A 23980-nucleotide genomic window follows, 5' to 3' on the forward strand; every position below is an offset into this window, starting at 1 on the left:
TTGTGTTCATTTTTTCTCTTACTACTGCATAAAGCTCCTCTCTCTATATCGGTCTCTCTCCTTCACACACACACACACACACACACACACACACACACAGAGAGAGAGAGAGATGGCTTGATGTAAAAAGGCAGTCGTTGCTTATTCAATTACCATCTTGAAACAACAATTTTGACTTTGACACACACACAGATTGGAAGAAGTGTGGAAGGGAGAGAGAGGGAGTGAGAGTATATAAAGTGATTTTAGAAATCTCTCAGGCATGCAGAGAGACAAGCAGGTAGACGATTTGTATACAGACAAGCAGACAGGCATGAAGATACTGAAACAGTATGGCACAGAAAGTGATTTTAGAAATCTCTCAGGCATGCAGAGAGACAAGCAGGTAGACGATTTGTATACAGACAAGCAGACAGGCATGAAGATACTGAAACAGTATGGCACAGAGGCTGGACATAGCGAGTGATGCGAGATACATCGACAGACAGACATCTAGATAGACTGGTAGACTCTGTGATGAATGAATTGATCAAGTTATCTTCTGTAGGTACTGGTATGAACAAACAACGCTTGTTCCATCCAACCCTCGATATGAAAAAAGGCAACAACAACAACAACAAAAAGAATAAAACAAGAAGAACAATACAAAAAGGAAAGAAATATATACCCATTTCAAGATATCAAGAACGTGATAAATCATGCAGATATTAACATTTACATCACTTCAAATTTAGAGATAGAGAGTGTGTGAGAGACACAGAGAGATAGACAGACAGAGACAGAGAGAGAGAGAGAGACAAAGAGACAGATTTATACAAATACACAAATTTTATAAACATAAGGCACACACGTTGAGATATATATATATATATATATATATATATATATATAGAGAGAGAGAGAGAGAGAGAGAGAGAGAGAGAGAGAGAGAGAGAGAGAGAGACAGAGAGACAGAAGAAGAGAGACAGAAGATAAAGACAGAAAGACAGAGAGAGAGGGGGGGGGGGGGGGTAGGGGAAAGTAGAGACAGCAAGGGAGAGAGGGGTGACGGATGGAGATGGAGAAAGAAATGGAAGGGTGGATGGACAGACGTGTAAATAAACGAATGAATTAAATACATAGGATGAAAATAAGCATACAACCGAAATCACACATGAACGATCTTACACGTTTCACACACACACACACACACACACACACACACACACCAGGGTGGGGAAAGGGCGAAAGAGAGAGTCAGGGACTAGAGAGTGAGAGAGAAACTGAAAGGCATAAGGCGAGAAAGAGAGAGAATGTGAGTGAGAGAGTACTGGGAGAAAGAGATGTGGTATGGAGAGGGAGGAAGGGCGAGATTGCGAGACAGAATGAGAGATGGGAGAGAAAAACGAGAGAAAAACAGAGACAGGGCGAATATGTGAGAGACAGAGAGACATAGTGCGAGAGGGACTGGGTGCAAGATAACTGGACCCAACAAACACAATTTAAACAATAATCTGTTGGGAGCATCAAGTGTCTTCCGGCCGTCTAAAGTGTTGCATCATCTGTTCTATAAAATGCTAATTCTTTCATCGAATATCAATAATATATTTCTTCATTTCCTAATTGTATTTGACCAGTTGGCAAAACAGCGTAGGTTTGTTTTGGGTTATGTTTGTTTGTTTGTTTATAACTCGGTTGCCTTACTATGAAGGTTTGCTACATTTGGTGTCGGCGATGTACGAATAGGAATGCCAGTTCTAAGGCTACTGTGGACATACATGCAGATGGCTAGCCGAAGGACGGTCATCACGCAAACTCACTATGCTTAAAAACACCAAACCGAACGAATAAATGAGTAAAATGGGACGTTGGCGGTAGTAGGACTAGCAACAGCAGCAGCAGCACCAGCAGCAACAGCAGCAGTAGTAGTAGCAGCAGCACTAGTAGTAGTAATAATAGTAGTAATATTATTACAGCTGCTGTTCTAGTGGAAATAGTTGCCGTTGTTGTAGCAGCGGCGGTTTAGCAACTGTAGCAGTGGTGATGATAGTGGTGATTATGGTGCAACTTTCACAGTGGTGGTGATGGAAGAGAAGTCGCAATAGCAGTAGAGCAGCATGGAGAAACAGATCCGAGAGTATTGCAAATAGGACACCACAAAAACATCATCATCATCATAAACCATAAGACGCTCAATGTTCTCGTGGCAAAGTCTATGTTAATGAACATGGGAGTGTTCTCAAGTAGTAGGTGCAATTTTTGCAAAAGTGAACGATACACAATCCAATATCATTTATGAGACTGTACTCATGTAGCCTTCCTAACTGTTCGACAGTTTGTGAGATATTTGACAGAAAAAACATACCAAATTGTAACAGACGTACTCAAAACAATACACTGGTTCTTTTAGATTTGACACCAGAACAGAAAGTGATGGGCACTTTTCGCATATTTCACAGAAAATGATAATGACACATGTCATTTATAAAACGCAATTCTTTAATAAGAAATTAACTACACACACACACACACACACACACACACACACACACACACACACACACACACACACACATCTATGTAATGCAGTGGCAGATATATACATTTTTCAAAATACACTCAAAAGAATGCTTATTTACTTAAAAAGTCCGTTTTTAGATGTGTTTGTTTTCAACCGAATAACGAAAAATCTTTAAAGAAAAATTGTAATGTTGAATGAAATAAAGCCAGCACAACAACTGTACATAATGCACAAAAATTGAAATGTAGTATAAACAAATTGAAGCCAACACTACAAATGTTCAAAAAGAATCTCAAACAAGCATATTAAGCTGACATGTTTGTACATAAAAATCACTATGGAAATGACAAATCTGTTCAGAAACTGGAAACACACATAGACGCTTTATACAATTCTAAAGTTTGAAACTGTAGTGAAAGTAATGATTCTATGAATATTATATACTGTGCACAGTATTCTGAAGTATAAGGAACGCTGTTCTGTGCAGAGCTGTTTGTTTTTTGTTTTGTTTTGTTTTGTTTTTTTGTTGTTGGGTTTTTTTTGTTTTTGTTTTTGGTTTGTTTTTTGTTTTTTTTTTTACTTCCCAATGCGCAGATCGTATGTAGTTTCTCTGAACCTTTGTCTGAATATATTTTGTTTCTTATGCGTGTTTTTTTTTTTTTTTTTTTAATTACGTGGTGAGGGTAGAAAGAGCAGTTTGTGCAGGAAGTTATTTGGTGAAGTGTTTGTTCAAGATTTCATTTGACAAGCGGCCAGACTCATGCTGTTCAGTGCGTGCCTTGATCTGACTTGAAGCTTATCTCTTGCTTGCACACCCTCTCCATACGTCTCTCTCTCTCTCTCTCTCTCTCTCTCTCTCTCTCTCTCTCTCTTTCTCTCTGTGTTCTGTATTTGCACACGAACCTCACACCAATCTTTGTTTTCTCATTCTTTCTCCCTCTCTTCGTTATAATAAAACACACTGTAAGAGTGAACAGTTGACAAAGCAAAACAAAATAAAAATAAAATAAAATAAAACAAAAATATGTTTATTAGAATCCCCAGCGGAATTTTTAAAAATCATTATTGTTATTATCATCGTTTTTGTTGTTATTGTTGGTGTTATTCTTATTGCTGTTGCCAGTTTATTAACAGACTCTTCTATTTTCTCTCTGATGAAAGTTTTAACTTCTTATGAAAAGTATTTTTCATTTCCATTTAATGGAGAGAAAACAAAACAACAAAAAACCATTGTGTATTCTTGAAAAGAGAATGGGTGAGCATGTGAGAACCTGGCGAACAATAAAATTGAATGTTTCAAAGGCATTTCCAATTTACAGATTTTTAATACATAGTGACCAGACATAAGCAAACAAACAAATCAATACAGATCATGTCATTCTAAGAGAGTTCTGATTCTGTTCTGCTGACATGTCGTGTGATAACTGTGGAGATACCCAGCAAGACATGTTTGAAACTCTTCACATGAAGTTAGAAGCACCAATACAACAACAACAATAAACAAACAAAAAAACAACCAGCTAAACAGACAAGCCATTTAACATTGTAAGAAGACCCAGACTTCTGATCCATGGAGATACAAAGACACAGATAACCTGATTTAACAAGAGAATAAGCCTATGAGATACAAGCATGGTGATATGTCGTGTAACATAGTAACAAGTCTAACCCTCCATCTTCTATTTTTCTCATGTAAAGTTAGAGTGGAAATGGTACATCTCAAATAAATGCAAAATATATAAATGAATAAGTAAACAGCAATTAACAAAGCTAAAAAAAAAACACAACAAATATTCAAACAAAGCATTTAACTCTGCGATACTGAAACAACCATAATTTTCATGTTATTATATGTCCTTTACCTCACTAGTGACCTGTCTATATAACATTCTGATTCTGTTTTGTAATCCTATTATATTCTGTCATGTGGTAATATACTCTCCCCTTTTTCTGTCCCTCCACTTTCCCCCCCAACAGTCTTTTCCTTTTTCTACATGTAGCCCCATCTATATATATATATATATATATATATATATATATATATATATATATATATAATATGCAACTCAACTGTTTGTGTAAACTGAGCCCTTCTGTCTCTCTTTCTCACTATCTCCCATGGTCTTTAACATTGCACTGCTGTAACTGATTGTTCAGGAATCCAATGTTTTATAATGAGTGATATATTTTTTTGTGCACTTTTATATTCACGTACCTCATTTTTGTCTATTTATTTGCATTTCCTTTGACTCCTTTCGTGGGCTGGATGAAACGAATTACTGTCTGCTTATTCTGTAACCCTCATAAACTTCATTCATTTATAAAATGTATTCCCATGTCCTTGATTAATTAGTCAGTCAGATTCTTTAGCCCAGTATGCCCTTTGGTCGGACTGTATCACCAGTGTTCATGTTGTTGTCCTTCTCTTGAATATTCAACAAGGAAAACCAAATGCCTCAGGGCAAATATTCAGCAAAAATAGCATATGTGGTAGTTTCCTCTATTCTTCAGATCAACACATACTTGTTTCCTCTTCTATTAGATCATATCTGTTGAAAAAAGTTTACCAACAATACTGACATCAACACAGGGGACACAAGAAACATATGTCATGTACTTGTCTATTCAGTTATTACCATATCTACTATGCATTCATCTACATCAGTTCAGTGAGCAGTCTGTCTGCCTGTTTATGTATTGTTATATGTATTTTGTGTTTCATTTACTTCTGTATTTCTGTATTTATTTATTTACTTATTTATTCATTTATGCCAAACATTCTGTATTTCTGTATTTATCAATCTATGCCAAACAAACAAGCACTGTATCTATCTGTACCTACCCGTCTTTCTACCTGTATCTAGTATCTGCTTATCTATTCGCTCAGTATGTATTATACATTCTCAATATATCCCCTCCCCTGTACAGTATACCCAGAATGTTGATATCAAACAGAAAAGTCAACACAAACTTTGCTCATGTCTAAACCCTGTTATTATCTTAACATACGTTTTGAAGACATTTTAACACTGTCAAGTACAAAACATTAATGCAACAGATCTTAATATCAAATCACACACACACACACACACACACACACACACACACACACACACGCTCGGACTCAAAATCACCTCCTGCTGTGTGTGTGTGTGTGTGTGTGTGTGTGTGTGTGTGTGTGTGTGTGCGTGCGTGCCACATTATTGCTCTCACCTTCAGAACCTCGGACGTTAAGCAAGTGTTTTCTTTTCTCTCTCTCCCTTTTTTTTTCTTTTTTTTTTATAATCCCATCCACAAGCAAACGGTTGAATTTGGGTGTCCAAATCCTCCCAAACACATCGAGTGACCAAAAATGGCCCCATGACCTGGCCACGCCAGTCTGTTTGTTGGAACAGCGGGCAGTAAGCAGTTGAGGCTCAAAGTTTGAGTGGCCGGTAGCCACGAGTGCAGTTAGGAGCGAGGGGCAGACACACTAATTGCAATCGGCCCACACAGGTCGGAAGCTACTACACATCGCGGCACGCGCAGACCTAGAAACCGACAGTTGAAAACTCAATTACTTCGTCTGCCTTGAAATATTGTCGAAACGCGTGTGTTATCTATGCGAGGGACGACAGAAAATGCTGCGATTGATGAAAGGAAAGGGAAAAAAGGAAAGAACAGAAGACATAAATAACTGGAAACACCTATAATGAAATTCGTTGGTGGGATGTTTGGACAATAAAAGATTTTTTTTTATAATGAATTATCAATGATACAACTATTACAATAAACATAACTCACAGGAAGAAAATTAAACAAGGAAAGGAGCAAGTCATGGAATAGTACATTATACTTTTTGTGTGGTCAAGCGCAAATAATAACACATTTTAGTGGCAAACAGTAGCTGAATAACTAATGTCAAATAATCATAAGGCATGCGGGACAAATTCAAAATGGCGCCGACGAAGGCCGAACTACTTTGACTGACAGCATTGGAAAGCATGCGACAAACAAATAATTTATAGCTCCCGAAAGACCTCTGCTAATTTTGATTTTTGTCACTACTCACCGATTGTCAACATGGAAACGGATTGTACAGGAACTATCCAATGTTGTTGGTTGTTGTTTTTTTTTCGATTTTTTTTTTTAGCAGACTGCGGACAGTTATTCTCGCTGGTCTCTCTGGCTGGCAGGTATGTGGCGACCTCCTCATGAATACGCGAGAGCCGCCGTCCAACCACCGTTTCGGATTGTGACACACTCAGAGGTCACAGTCAAAATGGCCGACCAATTGTCGCCCGTATGCCTTACCCTGCTTTGCTCCTGTTGTGAGACTTGTGAAAACAGCCAACAGTTTTGGGCGAAAAGTAGTCAGAAACTTCGATCAATAGCTAAGGAAATAAACATACGATCTTTGTGGTCTGGTTTTGTTTTGTTGTTGTTTTTTTCTTTCCTTTTTTTGTTGTTATGATTATTCTGTCATTGGTTTAGTTTTCGGAGATTACGGTAGCAGCTTTGGCCGTGAAAGCACGCTGTGCTCAAGTGTGTTGCCTCCAAGCGCGCGCGCGTAACTATTTATGTGTGGGTTTGTACATGCCTGCTGCGTGTATTTTTTGCACTATGATAAATTATTGCAATAAATACGATTTTATCAAGAATAACAGCTATCAGACAACAGTTCAACATAATAATGGCTTGTGTGTGTGTGTGTGTGTGTGTGTGTGTGTGCGGGTACGTGTGTGTGTTGGACTGAGATTAAAGTAAACGATGCAGTTTTTCTCTCTCGGTAATTTTAACCTACAAAACAATGCCAAAGGAGAAATGGGAGAGACAAAGATTTTTTTTTTTTTTTTTTTTTTTTTTTTTAGTGTGATTGCAAATCGACAGACGTGTCGGGGACGGTGCAAAATTAGCCGTGGGGCGTCACGATTGTGAAGCAAAAGGCCACACAGGAAAGCGGCCGACTTCGTGTAGGCATGGGACGAGTGTTGAGCAGTTCGTGTGTGCGGCACGTCACTGTTCCTGTCAGTGAGAGTGTGTGTGTGCGTGTGTGTGTGTGTGTGTGTGCGTGGATGTGTGTATGTGTGTGCGCACGATCATGCATGCTCTAATGTGTGTGTATGTGTGTGTGTACGTCTGTGTGTGTGTGTGTGTGTGTGTGTGTGTGTTAGATAGTGTGGGTCTGTAGAGGACAGTCAGCTGAGATCAACAAAATCAAGCACACGAAAACAACACGGACTGACTGGTGAGAAGAGAACGGTGTAGAAGTTAGGCCAAAAGCGTGGACTGCATATATAACTTGTTTTTCAGTCATTGATACAGATGCTGCTTGATAACAACTTTTAGCATATCCTTGATAATTCGACTATGTTATTTCGAGCAACGAAGAAAAAAAAGATGATGTAAACAACGAAAGACAATTATTTAAACCATGACCATAACACAACCATACCCGACAACTGTCTTATGAAGAAGAATCACGATGGTCAAATGACTTACCTTTTCTGTTTCTTTCGTTGCTTTAAGTCCAGCACCGTAGTCAGCCATAATCAGCTCTTCATTACTGGGATGTTCATTTTCATTGGACTGGAACTCCGGCGATATGATGACTTGGAGGACTTCAGCAGTCCCCCTGTGAACTGGAAACAAATGATTTCTGATTTCTGGAACGGTACCGAACGTGATCCTTTAGACCATTTATAACAGAACTTTCCCCTTCTGCGTGACAAGAACTTCCCCGCGAGCTGACAGAAGTTGAAACAGGCTGTCTCCAGAGTAGCTGGCCTCAGCGTTGATCAAGCCTCGCCTCCAACACTTTTCAAAATGGCTGCCTGCAGGATTAGAGAACTGGAGGTTTGCTCTTCCAGCAAACACGAACTCCTTTAAGATAGACCGTGCGCTCGCGAAGAAACTGAACGCGCACTGTAATCTCTCCGCACTTGTAATTAGTTTGATTTCAGTTGTCTGGCTTGAAACAAGTCAGCGCTGTGAAAAAAGACCAATATTTGAGTAATGAGAGAGGAAGTGTTGTAGTAGACTGGAGGCGAACGGAAGCCAGGAAGAAGGAAGGGGGGAGGATATAAAGGTATTTGCCATCTTCCCCCTCCCTTGGCTACCTTCGTTCCGACGGTGAGGCAGCCAGGGCACTAATTACCTCCCGTCCCCGTCCCTGCCAGCCCGGGTAAGCCAGGGATCAGGCCAGCTTCGAGGCAACGGATGTGTCGACAAATCCCTCCCTCCTTCGCCCTTTCCCCTCACCCCCTTTATACCCACACCTTCCACCCTATTCCTCCTCCCATCTTTCCTGCATCCCAACCCCCTCACCCCCCCCCCCCCCCAAACCCCCTCATCACACTTACTTTCCGCAATTAGTTCTCAAGCTTGGAAAAGAAAAGACCAAACCAGGTGGACAGGCGAAAACGCAAAGCATTCCTCGAGTGGAGAGAAGGGAAAAAAACGAAAACAAAAAAGAACACCACCAGAGTAGACTGTAGAAGTTAATGGCGGAGGAAGGGAGCATGTTGCAATGACCAGGCCAGGGAAAGGTCCACTTGTCCAGTCCAGAGTGCGAGGCAGGACAATTGCAATCAGCGTGTCTCTGCCTCTGTGTTCCCCGCGGCATGAGGGCGGTACAGGTGACTTTACAGTCCCTGTGACACGACACTGACTTGGCTCTAACGGCACTGGACTGTTGGCCTACGACCCGGAACGCGTTTACTTCCAAACCACGTTTGGTATGCTTCAGCTCCACTCGTCTTGGTCACTGAGCGAGGACTTCGGCAGATGTTTTTCATTGCGGTTACTTATTTCACTATCAAGAAGTCGTTTTGCGGTCGACTCAAAGCGAATAGCGCGCATGGATTATTCGTGTTTATTTGCTCTCTCTCTCTCTCTCTCTCTCTCTCTCTCTCTCTCTCTCTCTTCTCTCTCTCTCTCGCCAGTCACAACCAGCTCAAAAAAATTAACTTATTACATAGACGAGCAGCAAAACGTATTCTACCCGACCACTCACTATCAACAGATGAGAAATTAACAAAACTGGAAATATTACCACTGTACAAGCAATTTGAATACAATAGAATGGTCATGTTCAAAGTACACAACCACATGTCACCACCGTACCTCAGTGAATTTGTTCAAAGGGCAACAGAGCGTTACGATTCAGATAATTATATTCTGCCTCGTGTGCGCATTGACTTGTACAAATCTAGCTTTGCATTTTTTGGACTATCTATTTGGAACTCTCTTCCTACGTTCGTCAAAACAGGCGATTCATTATCGTCCTTCAAATCAAGGGTACGAAAACTTCTGCTCCACAAACAATAGACCCCCAAACCAAATATAACCGGCCTAAACACATCATGCCCTTTGTGAAATGTATGCTCTGTCTGTTCCTTTACATACACTAACGTGTTTCATCTTATTTTCAACCTTTTGTGATTTTTATGTATTACATGCAAGCTATTGATTGGATGTTATTGCCTACCACATCAGCGTCAGGTTTCTCATCACTGTTGTATATGTACAGTGATATAACTATATTTGTCTGCTCTGTTAATATATTTTCATTTCAGTCGTGCCTCTTTCCTGTATTCTGTGTGGTGATTAATTTGACAGTCTTAATAACCCCTTTACTTCTTGATTTTTTTTTCTTTCCTTTTTGTTCAATATCTGCTATTGTACTACAATATGATCTGTAATGTACTACAATATGATTTGATACCTAATTATGTTTATGTATACGTATGCATACATATCTGTATGTACATGTAGACATATGCATGCATGTGGGTATATGTGCAAATATGTATATGCATAAGGGTGTGTGTGTTTGGGGATGAGTGTGTGCATATGTGTGTGATTGGGTGGATGTGAGTGTGTGACAGTGTTCCCTTTATTATATTTTTTATGATGATGATGGTCCGTTGATTAGTATTATAAATAGTAGTAGTAGTAGTAGTAGTAGTAGTAGTAGTAGTAGTAGTAGTAGTAGTAGTAGTAGTATTTACTATTGTTATTATTGTTGTGTCTTATCGTTACTGTTTTTGTTGTCACAAGGACAGATTGGAAGACTAGGCAATGCCTAAAATCTTTATCCTTGAGTAATAAAGCTTTTGAATCTTGAATCTTGAATCTCTCTCTCTCTCTCTGTTTTCTCTCCACTGTGTCTGTGTGCTGTTTTCACACACACACACACACACACACACACACACACACACACACACACACACACACACACACACACCAGAGAAGGGAGGTGGGGAAAAGAAAAGAAGGCGAGTCAGAGATTCACGTAACCCACTACCCTTATCATTTGCGTTATACCAATAAAAATGCATTGCTGTGCAGAAGAAAAACCCACGGTCGATTTTCCTTCATTATTTTTTGGCATCAAATTACCACTCAGATGAATGCGTGGCATGGCAGAAAAGCGCGCGTGTGTGTGTGTGTGTCTGTCTGTCTGTCTGTGTAAAATACATTTTTTCTGTCTGTGTAAAATACATTTTTTACACTTGGCTGAAAAAAGAAGGAAACTCAAGTGAAAAGTCGAACAAAATAAATCAGTCGTCTTCAATACCATTACGATTATGGTTTGCTGACATCTTGTAAACCCTCACAATGCTATGGATAGATGGACGGATGGTTGCGTGGATGCATGGTGTATGTCTCCACGTCCAATCAGTCAACAACATCCTCTGTGAAGGAAGGAATTTTTGTTTAATGTCCCGTCACACATATCGGTGATTGAAGACATTTTGTAAAAGTATTTATGAATACATCTGAGTATTATCGGTTAGAAGGGGTGGGAGATGTGGATGAATGGAGGGTTGGGGGAAACTGGGCAAATGAGGGTAAAAATGTGGGTGAAATTTGAAAGAAAAACAAAACAAACAAACAACAACAACAAAAAAAACCCTCTAAATACAGTTACAGGAAATTACTTAAAGGACTTCGTAAAAGAGAAGTTGTTAAACTGACAAGCGAAACAACTGATAATGAATGCAAAAAGTCAAAAACATCAACATGGGTTCGAATCCTATGAGAGACACAATGACGGTAGAGGGAATTCGTGGTACCCATTAAGACCTTAGCCGGAGCTGAATATATTATGGGCCATATCATGGAGCCCCTGTCCCAACTCCCTCATACATATGTGTGAATCATCTAGTGCTTTTAACTATTATATGTCTCCTTGATATTATGTTTCATCTGTGTATGTGGGGTTGTTTTTTTTCAATGACGAAGGAAAAAAATAGCCATCCATTGCCGGATTCGCTTTGGTATTAACGATCCAACGAAATAAAATAGAATAAATAAAAAGAACAATGTCCTCAACCGCCGTATCATAGATAATCGAGTTCATGCTTGCGATACTGAAAGAGAAACAATATATGCATGTATAGCTTTTGTCAACATTTTAACGTAACCCGATCAAATACTACTCCAAAGTTTTCAAAACATTCCATTCATTCCATTCATAATACTATTGATACTCTATCATCAAGAATTTGTTAACTTAGTATTAAACTTCGGATAAAAGAAAGTGTGGAAAATCATCAAGAATGGGGTAAATCGGGAAGGAGGAGAGGGAGGAAGGGGGTTTGGGTGGGAGGGGGTCCTCTCCTGTTGGTCTCCTCAAACTCAAATATTTATTCATAACAGACCAAGAAATGCAAATGCAAACCTTTCAAGCGTTTAAGAAAGTGCTGTCCATGAAACTTCTTTTTTCTTCCTTTCCAAATGTAAACTATCAAAACGAAAAGGCGCCCCTTATTTCTCATCGAACAAAGCTGAAATTTGAAACAGGTGGTTTCGTGGCCAAAGAATAATGTAGTTTCAAGAAGCACCATTCACGGTTGACCTTTTGGTCTATTTTGAAACTGATTTGTATTGCCTTTGTGTCTAAACAACATGTCATTGTTGTCTTCTATTATATCGCATTAGACAATGTGCATTGCACAACCTGTAAATATGACATTCTCTTTGACCTCATCTTGGATTTTTGTAGACGACTCTGACCCTCCCACCTCAGACAAATTACAAATCAGAATAATGCGCACACATGTGTGCACAAAGAACAAGAACCATTGAACGACACACTGCCATCTTATTCGATTTATCTTCTGTTGGGATGAGCAAATGTCCGGGTGCATCACTTTCCTGATGAGCAATTGTCCAGGGTAGCATTTCTACGGGGGAACATTTGTCCGGGTAGCGTTTGTTCAGTGAGCATCTGTGTGTGTGTGTGTGTGTGTGTGTGTGTGTGTGTGTGTGTGTGTGTGTGTGTGTGATCTGCCACAGAACGAACGAAAATATCAATTTTGTCTGGGTTCCATTCTGTCTGACATCTAAGCCCAATATGGGTGTTGAAGGCCGGGATTTACATGATATCGGGCACAAATAAATATGTCACTTCTGACTGTGGAGATCCTTCACCGTGACATTCCTGCAGAGAAAAGCTTTCACATACTGGATGAAGCAAATATTTCTCATTTGATTTTCATTATCACATTTATTGAAGAATACTTGGTTCTGGTTCAATGTTGTGGTTTTTTGTTGGGTTTTTTTCGTGAGCTTGATAATGCAGATTTTTCTTCTGTCCCTTGAAATTCGTTCTGGATTTATTTCTGTGTTTTCTATCCCGAAGTGGCCTCCGTAATAAGCTTGGATGTGAACAATGTAAACTGAGTCCAGTATTCTCTAAGGTTCTATGGTTATGTCATCGTCATTAAAATCAATATAATTGTCAAATATCTCCGCAAGGATTTAAGTCTTCAGTGCTTGTCGATGACTGCTGTCTATTGGACTGAAGAGAACGTCTGTAGGAATAGCGTTCGGCGCCAGTTCCAGGTCTGCATAGATAATTGTTGAAGCTCTTCAAAAACTCTATGTACGAGCAAAATGCAATATGTCCGTTTGCATAACTTAGGACATTCCTCCCAAAATCCAGATATCCGACTTTTAGAATCTATAACTCAAGTTGCAACTGAAACAAAACTCACTGGAATTATTTTGTGTTCAATGCTCAAATTTAAAAGGTCTAATTCCTGACATCCACTACAGACTTGGGAGTACATTAAAACGCTCGCCATCATTTTTTTTTTTTTTTTTTATGGAGAGTCTGGGTACGTTTCAAACTGGACTGTTTGTGTATTGACTTTCCTGATTTTGTTTATCTTTTGACCATAATTCCCCCTTGAAGCCAATAACCTGCGTGGGTAATTTTGTACTACCACTGTGTGTAGTTTGTATGTGGAGATTGCTGAGCTTTCTCTTTTAAATCGTGAACTGTTATCTCAAACTTTATTCCGAACATGAAAATCCTGCAAAGCTTACCACATCTCAGAATCTTTGTTGTTGTTTTTCTTCAGGACGCAGACATTGATAATCGTTGTCCATTGAAAACAAGACAAGATCAGTTGTTTATTAAAACAAGACAACACAAATGTTCTTGTCAGTACTGCTCTACAAAAACGATGGTCATCACTTTGGCGTTTGATGTTAAGGCAGCTCACCAACTTGTCAACAACCACACACACACACACACACACACACACACACACACACTGTGTCAGTTAACATGTGTACTAGTTTAGATAATGATATATCTGAAACAGAAAGAATAAAAGCCTGTCAAAAATTGAAGGACAGTATATCACAGGGCATATATAGGATCAGAAATGAGATGATAAAAGCTATCTCACCAGGCGTACTTCCAACAATTAAAGCCGTATCTAATTATGTTCTGAGAACTGGATGTTATCCGGATTTATGGAAAAATTGTACACCTATCCCATTTCATAAAGAAGGCGATGAATCAAACCCAAAATAACTACAGATAAATAACTATCAATTGCTCTTTCAAGTAATCTACTTTATCTGATCCTCATCAGCAGAATGAATAAGTATTTAGAATCAAACAGTTTACTTGCAATTGACCAAACCGGTTTTAGAAAAGGTTTTTACGGGCCATAATTTATTTTTGTTTTAAGGATAGTTGATTATATCATAAAAAAAACAGATTATAAGCATGTTTCGTAGATTTCAAAAAAGCTTTGGATAATTTCGCATACAGGTTTGTTACTAAACTACAAAAGCTTGGTATACGAGGTAGGTGATTCAATTTGATATAAAAAGGTATACATATACGAACACCAGAGTTTGCACCCGTAATGACAATGGATTCTCCCTTTCAGTATATTTTCGAAGAGGTGTACTGCAGGGAAATACACTGATCCCCACATTATTCAATATATTAATAAATGATATTGTTGATTGGTTCCCAGATACCAATTCACCATACACTTAGTTTCCCTGAAAATAAAAGTATCCCTTGTCTTTTATATGCTGATGACTTTGTACTACCCTCAGAACTAAATATGACCTACAGCTAAAACTGGACCATTTAGACGTATATTGTAAACAACTGGATTTGAAATCAATAGAAGCAAAAACAAAAGTAGACATATTTTCGAAATCAAAACAACGAGCTCAGATGTTTTAATATGGAAGGGACGTCACAGAAACAACTGAACAGAATAAAAATCTTGAAATGATATTCCATAAATCAGGCAATTTTGAAAAGGCTACAGAATACCTGACAAAACAAGGGAATAAAGCATCTCATAGTCTGAAAAAGCTGTCAAGAATGAAACCATAAGCATACATATCATCCCAGAATTATTCCATCGTCTTGTTTCACCCATCCTTATGTATGGAGCAGTAACGAGGTTCTGGGTTCGATTCCCGCTCTCACTTCTTCTACCAAATTTGACTCGGAAAATCAAACTAAGCGTCTAGTCATTCGGATGAGACGTTAAACCTAGATTCCGTGTGCAGCACGCACTTGCGCAATGAAAAAGAACCCATTGCAACTAAACAGTTATCCTCTGACAAAATTCCGTAGAAGAAATCCACTCTGATCAGTACACCAATACACACACTCAATGCCTGACAAAGCGCGTAAGGTTATGTTGCTGGTTAGGCATAGCAGATGTGGTGTAGCGTATATGGATTTGTCCGAACGCAGTGACGCCTCCTTGAGAGACTGAAATCTGTGTGTGTGTGTGTGTGTGTGTGTGTGTGTGTGTGTGTGTGTGTGTGTGTGTGTGCAGTGCGTGCATGTGTGAGTATGCACAAGTTTTTTTTTTATATTGATATGCACTTGTATGTATCTTAATTTCTACTGTATCTGTGTTTGTGTATGATTTTCGATTTATGTTCGTACCTTGTTATGTACAATCTCCCCCCCCCCCCCAACCCCCCAACCCCCAATGTTCCTTGTGACCCCGGTACACTTGGTAATAAAGACATATTCTATTCTGTTCTATTGCTCTTTCTATCTGACTCCGTCCATCGTTATGTTGGGCGCGTGCCTGCACACATACAGCAATATCACCACAGAACACTGCTTCGGCTTTGTTCGACTTTCTTCACGTCTTCTCCCCACTGACTGTCAAGTCACTGGGACGCCGCACAGAACTACTCACCAGATTCCCCCAGGTCTGTCGATCGTGTGCCAAAGCCTGGGTCTCTGCAAAATGGTTTCTCGTCCATTCTGCCATCGATTTTTTTTTTTTTTTTTTTTTTTTTTTTTTTTTTGTCGCCCCTTTGGCCTCCATTCCTCAACCGTTCTTTTGTGGACTGTTTTCGCAAGGCCATTGGATCTTGTTGCGTGGTCATACCAACATGGTTTTCTTTCCTCTTTTCTTAAATGATGTCACCTCGACATCAGTCTACCAACAGGCAGGGTTGACCGTGACAGTGAAGTAATGTGACAATGAGGTAATGTGGCAATGAGATAATGTGACAATGAGGTCATGTGACAATGAGATAATGTGACAATGAGGTCATGTGACAATGAGGTCATGTGACAATGAGGTAATGTGACGATGAGAAGAAGCTGACCCATGCAACGCGTGGCGCTGCCATCTCTGCCTCCCCCCTTTTAGTCACACACATCACCATCAGTCATAATATCTTCTGCCATAGCAACAAAGTGCAGTACACAAGAAAACCTCGAGTTCCGACAATGGGTGGAGTTTCCTTTCTCCTCCTCCAGTTCCTCAAATGATCAAGACACTATGGCTCTCAAAAGAGAGAATGTACTCATTCCGTTTTTGTTTTGATTTTTCGTAGAAAAAAACAATGAAAAGAAGGGAAAAGGGAAAACAGCACGATGTTTTTAATGAAGGAAGGGGAAGGGGGGATACAAGAAAGAGAAAAAAAGACTTTATGGGTGCGCCAAGAAAGAGAATCATTCACCCGGAACAGGAACAAAGACTTACAATGACAGCAAGAGTAACGAAGATAAGTATAAAATTGTTTCTTTTATATTGAGATCATTAATGTTTCGTAAATTGGTATGGTTTGTTGGCGCAAGGTAATTAAGAAATAACACGAAAGTCATACAGAATAGGTGCACAGCATCTGTAGCAAAAACAAAGAAGTTAATTTAGTGCAAATATTATTCTAACGATTGAAACACACTGTTTCCAAAACACACAAAAGAAACGTTTTACACCCGGCTGACAATTAAAGACCATTTTGTTTGTCTTGAAAACAAAAAAAAACAAAAAACATTTTTTAATGATTTTTTTTTTTGTCTCTCATTTGTCTTGATTTTCCTTGTTTCATGAAGAAATTACTGTTGGAAAAACGTCTTTGTTCCTTTTTCTGTTTTTCGTTTTACTTTTTTTCTTCTTTTATCTCTCCTTTTTTGCTTAACCTGGATGCAGCCAGCCGACAGCAATTAAGCATTTCACGGGAAGAGAGAGAGAGAGAGAGAGAGAGAGAGAGAGAGAGAGAGGAGGAAGGGTTGGGAGTAATTTGTGACATAGCGGGCAATTTCCTGGCCCCCTGCAGAACGTGGGGCTCAAATAGCGCATGCCGCTTGACGTGGTGGGTTTTCTGTCTGCTTCGGCTTGTCATAATACTGTCTGTACCCCCCCTCCCTCCATCCCTCCCTCCTTTCCTTCATTCCTCCCTCCCCTCCCTCCCTTCATACCTCCTTTCTGCCTCTTTTCCCTCCTGTATCCTTCCCTCCATCCCTTCTTTTCTTCCTTCTTTCAGCTCTGACTCTCTTTACTTATTGACCCTTCGTTACTTCCACCAGGTCTGCCCCTGTTTCTCCACCTCCCCCAAGCACCCCCCTCCCTCTCCGCACACACAGACACAGGTGCTTAGAAACACACACACACACACACACACACACACACACACACACACACACACACACACACACACACACACACGTGCACTGGAAACAGGAGAAAGAGTTTAGAAATATTTTGTATCCAGCCATGGAACAGAAAACAAAAACAAAGTAATCTCAGAAAGCGCGGGCACGCGCGCGCGCGCGCGCACACACACACACACACACACACACACACACACACACACACACACACACTTCAGAGGGAGAAAAAAGAGAGAGGGGAGGGAGATAGTAAAAGAGTGGCGGGCATGCAGCAGCAGGATTGGAGGTGAAATCTGAAGAAGCTGGCATCCTGAAATTGTGCGGCATCGCAACCCCTCGCGCGGCGGTAAGCAGGCGTTTACAGTCAGCAGTGTGGCCGCTCAATGCCTCGTAATGAACTGCTGTCTACTGTTCACGACAGCTCTGACACGCCAGAGTGGGGAAATCGTTCAAATGAGTAGTTCACACACACACACACACACACACACACGCACACATCCAGACCATCCCAATAGAATTAGTACGTGAAAAAGTTTAAAAACTTATGAAAATGTTTTTAAAAAGTAATACATAACGCAAAGTAAACAGCAGCTGGAGAGAATAATTGTAGGAAAAAAATATTGAAATACTATACCTGGCTCTGGAACTGCAACTGACATCCTGCATGTCGGAAACATAGCTCTTTCGTATCCATCACGAGAAAACAAAACAAAACAAAACAAAAAATAAAAAGCCGCTTGTAATCTAAGAAAGGTTTGTAGCTCGACGTTCACAGAAGCCGTATATAATAGCAGACTCAGATTACATACGATATTTTCATGCCAGCGTTGGGGTTTGGTGTCTTACATCGTCTAGATTCTGATTTCCGGCAACAGAACGCTTTCTGACCTCCAGCCTGAGAAGGAAGACCTTCAGATTGGGGAGACGTCCAGAGGGAGGGGAGTTTGACCTCTAACCGAACCAAATACCGGGGAAACAAATGTGATGAAGCAAATCATGGGTGAGAGATTGAAGCCTCGTAATGAGACTTCTGGACATCTTGGTATCTTTATTTGTCAAAAACTCTGTTTCTTATACACTGTCAGTGAAACATTGTCGGATTGTATAATGTCGTTTTGTAAAAATTTAAAAAAAAGAAAAAGAAAAAAAAAGGCAACCAAAAAACAAAAACGAAAACAAAAACAAAACAAAACAAAACAAAAACAAAAACAAAAAACTGCTGTTGAGTTGGGTTTTTTTTGTTTTTTTTAAGTATAGTATGACAAACTCGGTTATTTTCTCATAACACTGTACAGCTGCATGTTCTTTTCCATCAATATTTATCACTTTGCATCGTTCCTTTCCTCACAGAGAGAAAAACAAGCTGCCTATCCACGGTGCAGTTCAGCCAAACTTATTTTTCATCTTTTGAGTTTTGATTAATTATTCGCGTCACGAGTCTTACATGACTTTTGCAGCTTACAAAAGTGATCCAACCGCCGTGAATTTAACGCACGTGATACCACCAACTGTCTCAGCATGGTATTATTCATTTGTCATCTTTCCTGTATCTGCCAGAGAATTAATGGAACATGAAAAAGATGGTCAAGCCTTGTATCAAATATTTCATCAATGCTGTGCCCTTTTATCTCTGAAGTTTTCGTCTCCTTAAAAAGTGGGTAAGGATGTCAAACCAGCTTTATTTTCTCTCGTCTAATTCAAGAAAAGGTTTTAACATACAGGCGTTAAAGAACTGCATGGCTGTTAACGACATGAACAGCTATGTTCTCGACAAAAGATTTAGCCCCAAAAGAAGCTTCTTTTCTGGAAGCGGTTTTGACAAAGTCGCCACATTCTATCGAAATCCTGCCTGTAACACTTTGGTTTTGATATTGGTTAAATTTACATCATGCACATCCCTCATTTATTTCACTGAGCCTCACTAAAGTACTTATATATTACTTTTATGCATGTATTTAGTGTTGTTGTCAATTCCTACAAACAATTGTATAAACTGCTTTTACCCCTGCACACACATCCACACCACCTGCGCGCATACAGAGACAGAAATCATATATATATATATATATATATATATATATATATATATATATATATATGCATAATTCATATATATATATATATATCTGTGTGTGTGTGTGTGTGTGTGTGTGTGTGTGTGTGTGTGTGTGTGTGTGTGTGTGTGTGTGTGTGCATGAATGCATGTATGTATGTGTGTGTGTATGTGTGTGTGTGTGTGTGCGGACGTGTTCTTTGAGGGTTATTTTCTACAGATAATGTGAACAAAATATAAGATACAGTTTCAAAAGTTTGGTACAACAGCATACGTTCCTAATGACAAAAACATGAAAGCACTTTCGTATTCTCAACATGTGTATCAACTGTGTGAGGGTTTGTTACAGAACATTCGCAAATCGCTGTAGAAGTTTGATAAACCAGAAAACAAGAAACTAAACAAAAATAAACATGCGCATATACAAACGCCTGCACACCCGCACGCCCCCCCCCCCCCCTTCCCCCTCCCCCCTCCCCTCTGCACTCACACACACAGAGACAAACTTCCAAAGACAACAGAGAAGACAAGAGGCTGAAAGGTATAAAGAGGGTTTGTAAATGGGGAACAAAACGATTTTTTTTTTTTTTTTTTTTTTTTAGAGAAGGAGGAAGAAGGAACGAGGGAAGAAAGAAAGAAAAATGCAGGAAAACATAGCTTGAAGAAGAAAAAAAAACCGAAAAACGACTACCACGCACGCTCATTAAATGGGTTTATCGGCAGAGATCTCTTTGCTGGTGGATTGTTTTTCGACACCGAATAACCCCCGTCCTTATAATTCCAAGCGCCAAATCTCACTTCCTTCGCCGTAAGGGGTGCCGGAGACGCCGAAATGAGACTGCGGCGATCTCTCCATATTGTTTTCTTGTCTGCTGTGTCAGGACTAATTGCTTCAGACAGCCTGTCACAGCAGCGGCAGCCACCGAGGGGCAAGCCTTCTTCTTGACACGTTTCACTCCGATGGCCTATCGGATGGCACCCACCGTGGACAACTAGCATCCTCCCCCCCCCCCCCACTCCCCATCCTCACCAAAAAAGAAAGAAAAAAAAAGATACAGAAGAAAGACTGGAAAGAAAATCAGTCTTCCGATCAATCCATCACTCGAGACTCGCTGCAACTGATGTGGGTTAGAAAGTGTTCAGTGGAGGGATGGGCTACCCGGAAAGAACTGATTGTTTAACAGACACCGAAGTGCTCGTCTCTGGGCATCTTAGCACTAAGTTTGTCGGCTGTACTTTCCAAGTGTGGGTATATAAAGATTTTGTTGAACATGAAGATGTGGATGGCTCAATGACTGCCACCAGATTGATGACTTCGCTGTCAAACATCTAACTTTCATTTTGATGTTATTTATCAGATGATATTCTGTTCTCGTTTTCTTCTTCTTCTTCTTCTGTCCTGTAATCGCCGACCGTATGAGCACCATTGATGACCTGATAACCAGTTCTCTCCATTTTTTCCTTGTTCCTAATCTCTTTTGATACATAATATTATAAAGCACACATATAATCGTTATGGAGCAAATAACCAATCTAAGAAAGGGATCATTAATTAATAAAATGATAAAGTCGGGTCTCCGAATATTATGCTGGGGTGGACACTGGTCAGGAATATTCATCGTGTGCGTTGTGACTTTTGATACTCAAGAGACGGACGTTTTTTTTGGTTTTTTTTTGGTTTTGTTTGTGTGTGTGTGTGTGTGTGTGTGTGTGTGTGTGTATGTGTATGTGTGTGTGTGTGTGTATGTGTGTGTGTTGTTGTTTGTTTGTTTGTTTTTCTTTAAGGTGGGAGGTGTTGGGAAGAAGGATAGGTGAGTGGTAAGGGGGTAGTGGGTGCGAGTGGATGTGGAAAAGATGTAGTGCGAAGAAAGAGGGCTTGTGGAGGTGGAAAAAAAGGGAAGGTGGAAGGGAGGGTTGGGGGCGAGAGGGGGGGGGGCTGAAGGGGGTGAAACGGGCGATCTCTTTTTCCACGCCGTCGAACAATGTAAGCTTCTTTCGGTGCCCAGTGCAACACACAGCATGGTAAAGGCCCATTCATCCCGGATCTGCGCCTCCTTCCCTTCCTTCTCTTGGATTTTATCGGGGTGTTAGGACCCACGTACCTATGGAGTCAACCCGTATAATCTCATCGTTCCTGTATATTGCATTCATTTCGCACTTTTCTTTTTCAGAACTCTTCTTCTTCTGCAATCGCTTCTTTTAGCATACGATTTTTGTCTCCTCCTTGTTGCTTGTTACATGTATTTGTTGGCATATTTTAAGTTGGGAACTATTTCAAATCTCAGAGTGGCTGCAGCCTTCCTATGAAAGAAAGCCCCAAGCAACAAAGAATCTTCCGAAATGCAGAATTCAATCAACAAAACAAGGCACATACGCAGGCGAAATTTTTCCACAAAACTGTGCTTCTCAAGCGAACAATCTGTGATTACTTCTAGACGAATATTCACTTTACAAAATATCCGTATCTTTTAAACACTTTCAACTGCTTACCAAGCGCTTAAGATTTTTTGTAGGCCGCTCCGTTTACGAGGGATCTCTCTGGTTTCGTTGAATGAATTTTGCGTTTTGAATGATTCTTTGTATAGTGATGGAAACCTTCAAGTTTAAAAACATCGTCCGTTTTTAGCACGCTGATCCCTTTCCTTCAGTGTTTCGTTTGCCAACACCACCACCACCCCGCCTCCCCCCATGTCAGCTTTCTACTGAGACGTTGTGGTACCGGTTCGGCCTTCAATATAGGCAAGACACAGTTTAAAACAGGTTACGGCTTATTTCAGAACATTGGAAAACCCTCAAAACCTACTACAGTGATGGAACCGGTTGAAAGGCAGTGTTGTATGATGCGAAAGATTATTGGAGAGAGAAACAAAAGGCACCATGCCAGCTGTAACATCTGAAGGAAACAACGAACTAGAAAGAACACTTCGAACATCTCTTCAACACAGTAACTTCACCCGCTCTGAGAAGATATCATCGGGAATGACCACTGGGCAGAACTGATGCTGAGGTGAAGAAAACAGTAAAAGTATTTTCATATATACAGATGGTTAAGTGACTGAAGATAAGTCTACTTGTTAACCAAATTAGAAAAACAACCAAAAAAGAGAATACCTCGTACAAAGTCACAATTTCCAGTCTGACGATGATGTTCAAGCACCGACCAGTATCAAGTAGCTGGCATCCGTACGTGTGTTCGCAAATCGACATGCCGTTATCCTGACTTGCTTAACGATACCTCTCACAAAACGTTGAACGTGGGATGGGGTGCCCAGAGTGACATGAGATAATGTGCTGTATCCAGATGTAAAACGTTGAATGGATGTACTGTCCTGGACATGAAGGTGGGGAAGGAGGTGGAGGGAAGGAGGAGTCTTGAAGCGTGTCGATAAAGATGTGGCCTGGAGATAAGGTGAATTGTATTTATCCGGAAAGGAAATGACAAAGACACGTTGAGGCTGACATAAGATGGCGAAAAGATCTGATCCTTGGAAAATCCAGAAAAGAAAGATACAACGGATGTCGAAACATGTATCGATGAAAGTGCAGCCGATTTCAGAATTTGCACACGAATGTTGTGTCTCGTCAGTAGTGATCTCCAAGTCACAGACTGTTTAAGATACGTACCCAAAACAAGAAACAACCACAACAACAGCAACAATCTGCATGGACAACGGGAACAAATTAGTCTTTCGAACTTTCTTTAATCCACTGAATTTAAGTTGTGCCATCGTTTAATTGATGGTTTTCATGGTTTGTTCGAGTTTTTTTGTCATAAATATAAAGTTTGTGCAGCTGGGATAAACAGTAACCAAATCTGTATACTTAAGGGTAGACACGGTAGTCTACAAATGACTGTCACGCTCTATAAGAGAGCGGACTAGTAACCCCCACCCAGCCCAGCACTAACACCCAGACAACACAAACACAGACTAAAATAATTCGGGGTTCACATACATTTATTCCATCACACACAGAACTTGACTAATAAAACAACTACAATCTTAGCAAGAAATGATAAACTTAAATGACGACAATGGATAAATAACACACACAAAAAACCCCACAAAACACAGAGCTTTAAGACACGGCCGTCCAGCGGCAGTCAGTCCGGAGAATGCTAACAATGAACTAAGGACGTAAGGACGTTTGACGAATAGATAAACTGAAGCACTGCACAACACAAGAAAAGACGATGACTTGAACGGCGAAAACTGAAGACAGATGAAAACAGAAGACGACGAAACTA

The 23980-nt window shown here is 40.1% G+C and overlaps 1 long non-coding RNA gene across 1 annotated transcript in view; it reads right to left on the reverse strand.

The window, feature by feature from the left end:
• The window catches only part of LOC143292048 (uncharacterized), a 69823-nt gene extending 63140 nt beyond the window's left edge, over nucleotides 1-6683 (reverse strand). The window contains exon 1 of the long non-coding RNA XR_013056613.1: nucleotides 6552-6683. This is a non-coding gene — a long non-coding RNA (uncharacterized LOC143292048). The remainder of the gene's footprint in view (nucleotides 1-6551) is intronic.
• Nucleotides 6684-23980: the final 17297 nt, after the last annotated feature.

Source organism: Babylonia areolata, chromosome 1 (genome assembly GCF_041734735.1).
Source record: "Babylonia areolata isolate BAREFJ2019XMU chromosome 1, ASM4173473v1, whole genome shotgun sequence".
NCBI classification, from domain to species: domain Eukaryota; kingdom Metazoa; phylum Mollusca; class Gastropoda; order Neogastropoda; family Buccinidae; genus Babylonia; species Babylonia areolata.